Here is a 3,110-nt window from a genome sequence, read left to right on the forward strand (position 1 = left end):
TCTGAACTTCACCCATGTTTCATGGTTTTGTGCTCTGTGTTCTTCGTCGCACAAGACCAAAAAAGATTTTCACCACGACATTTTGCTGCAAAATTCATTCAACAGTCATCATCAAATTCTAGAGAATTCACAGATGTAAAGAAACAACGGGGAGTAAAATGTTCATACACACAGAAACGCATCGACACATTTGAGTACAAAAAAGGTCCCTGTCCCGGCCCTGTTCTTGGGCGGCAGCCTTCTTCCACCGCCACCGTGATGTACCTCCCCCCTGGCCCCGAGCTCCACCCCCATCTCTACCACTCTGGTAGATCTCTCTGACCTCCAGTCAACCTCGCGGCGGCGGGAGATGTTCTTCTTCCACGGGCAGCGTCGCGGCGGCGGGAGATGTTCTTCTTCCACGGGCAGCGGTGGCAGTTGGACATGGTTGGATGCAGCAGCGGGGAAGAATCACGAATGAGAGTCTCCAGTGCCACGATAGGAATAAACTTTTTAAACTGCTCGATTTTTTCAATTTGACCGTCTTGATATTGTAATAAACATTGAACTTCCCCATTTTTTTAAATTTGAACCTCTAGGTTTTTTTGTAGAACGAGGAAATTCCATTTTTCTCTTTCATTAAATTTTATGTGCAAGCTTTGTGTTTTTACTACTTGGGGATGACCATACAAACATGTGAACATGTACTTTTTCGTACAACCTTTTATTTTTCAGTACATCTTCTTAAGAAATGCACCTTTTTACTCTACATGAACTTCATTAGTATAAAAGTAACATTCTCCATTGGGTCATAAATACGAACACTTTTTTTAGAACCAATGTAATGCATCGGACTGCACAATCATGTATAATCGTACAAGAAGTGTTATGCATTTATAGTAGGATATAATGTACATCAATCACGTGCAATGCATCAAACTTCAACCTAGAGCCATACTGGACTCCAAAATTACATTTTCAAACTATGTACGTAGCAGTGCAAAGCATAGGAAAATCCCAGGCGAATACTTACCCAAAATAGTTTCCTCTCACGCATTAATGCAAACACACTTGGGGAACAAAGTGCTAGCGATATATCTAAAAATTTTACAGGAAGCCAAGTTTCCATAGCTACAGAGATTCATGGTAAGAGACACAACAAATTCTTCGCCTCCAAATCATACTGGTATACTAGTGCCAGATGGACGAGTTCGCACCAGTGCTTCTTCTTCTGCAACCACACCACCACCCGCTCGCGGCCGCTTCAAACTCCATTTTCTGCTTCTTCAAAAGGACAACTCTGTCGAACAGACACTGTGTGAAGTGATGGAGTGCTTGCACGGGAGGCGATAGATGGACTGCTCGCGCGTGAGGTGACGAACTTCTCGTGGTGGAGAGGGAAGAGTTGTTCGGTCAGTCGTTGACCAAGCACTGACGGGCAGCAGCGGCTTCGTGCTCGGAGGGAGACGAGATTGGGAAAGTGGCATTTTTTAGGCACCGTGTGGAAGCCTGCATCCTTTCTTGAACCTTGATAGTGCACCAAGTAACTTGTATTATCAGTATATGTTCACAGTTCAGAGCATGGCTCATAGACTTGCAGGATTGCAATATAATTAGGCAAAATGGGAATCTTTTCAACAGAACATGTGCTTTGAACATGAACATACCGCTACTGTTATGCAACTGGTCGACGCAGAACTGAAGATTAGCACAATGGCTTGGTCGTGGATGAAATATAGGCACTGGTCGCGCTCAATGGCAAGGGCAGTCCTGTCCAGGCAACCAGAGAAGGTCGGGGAGGCTGACGGTGACGAGTCAAGCGGCGACCCCAGGATCCTATAGCATAGGGGGTTGGGGCCCCAGGCCATGGCATGTACAGGAGACCTTGAGCACAGTGGCGACCATTGATGGTAGAGGTGAGGAGGCATGGTGGCAGAGGTGAGCTAGTAGACTGCATCTCATGGCGGCGACGTGCAGAATCCAAGCCGTGCGTGGGTGGCGATGGACTGATTTTGTTCAGATCAGTCCATGTCGTTGGATGGATGTCGTGGGATAGGGCAGAACTTGTGGTCGACCGCGTGGATCTCGCCGGCCCCAACCGGATCTGTGCGGAAGGCTGTAGGTGCGTCGGGGACGGGGTGGGTGGCGGCGGAGGTGTGTCACGGCAGTGGTGGGCGACGTCGCTATGATCCAGGGAGGGAGGCGGAGGAGGCGTGAACCAGGGAGGGTGGCGCCGGCACGATTCAAGGAGGATGGCGGCGGCGGCGCGATTCAGGGAGAGAGGCAGCGGCGGCGATCGGGGAAGGTCGGGGGAGGGGATTTGGGGAGGTCAGGGGAGAGGATCGGGGCAGTGGATGGGGTGGGTTTTTCTATTGTACAGTTCGGTGGGTCTCTCATGATCTCGGGAGGACCTCCGGGGCTTCTATATATGTATAGTGCATGGCGTGATCCAAATAGTTATTCTAATTCCAGGATTAGAATAGTGCCACTCATATATATATATATATATATATATATATATATATATATATAATATGTTGCTGTTATAATAATGATTATGATTGCCGCATATCCGTATTTTATTTTATCGACACCTCTATCTCTAAACATGTGGACATATTTTTTGATTTCGGCTTTCGCTTGAGGACAAGTGAGGTCTAAGCTTGGGCGAGTTGATACGTCCATTTTGCATCATGCTTCTAGATCGATATTTATTGCATTATGGGCTGTTATTACACATTATATCACAATACTTATGCCTATTCTCTCTTATTTTACAAGGTTTACATTAAGAGGGGGAATGCCGTCAGCTGGAATTCTGGGCTGGAAAAGGAGCAAATATTAGAGACCTATTCTGCACAACTCCAAAAGTCCTAAAACTTCACGGGAGCACGTTTCAGAATATATAAAAAATATTGGGCAAAAGAAGTACCAGAGGGGGCCACCCATCGTCCACGAGGGTGGGGTCGCGCCCTACCCGCTGGGCGCGCCCCTTGCCTCGTGGGCCCCCTGGTGGCCCTCTGATGCCCATCTTTGGCTATATGGAGTCTTTCGGCGAGGAAAAAATCATACGCTAGCTCACAGGACGAAACTCCGCCGCCACGAGGCGAAACCTTGGCGGAACCAATCTA

The 3,110-nt window shown here is 47.7% G+C and overlaps 1 long non-coding RNA gene across 1 annotated transcript; it reads right to left on the minus strand.

Moving 5' to 3' along the window:
• Positions 1-1,471: 1,471 nt before the first annotated feature.
• LOC119269280 lies at positions 1,472-2,285 on the minus strand. Its single transcript, XR_005133526.1, has 2 exons — positions 1,647-2,285; positions 1,472-1,506 (listed from the first exon to the last, which is right to left on the minus strand). It is a non-coding gene; the product is annotated as an uncharacterized LOC119269280 (long non-coding RNA).
• Between the last annotated feature and the right edge of the window lie 825 nt (positions 2,286-3,110).

This window comes from Triticum dicoccoides, chromosome 1A (assembly GCF_002162155.2).
Source record: "Triticum dicoccoides isolate Atlit2015 ecotype Zavitan chromosome 1A, WEW_v2.0, whole genome shotgun sequence".
In the NCBI taxonomy this organism is placed as follows: Eukaryota; Viridiplantae; Streptophyta; class Magnoliopsida; order Poales; family Poaceae; genus Triticum; species Triticum dicoccoides.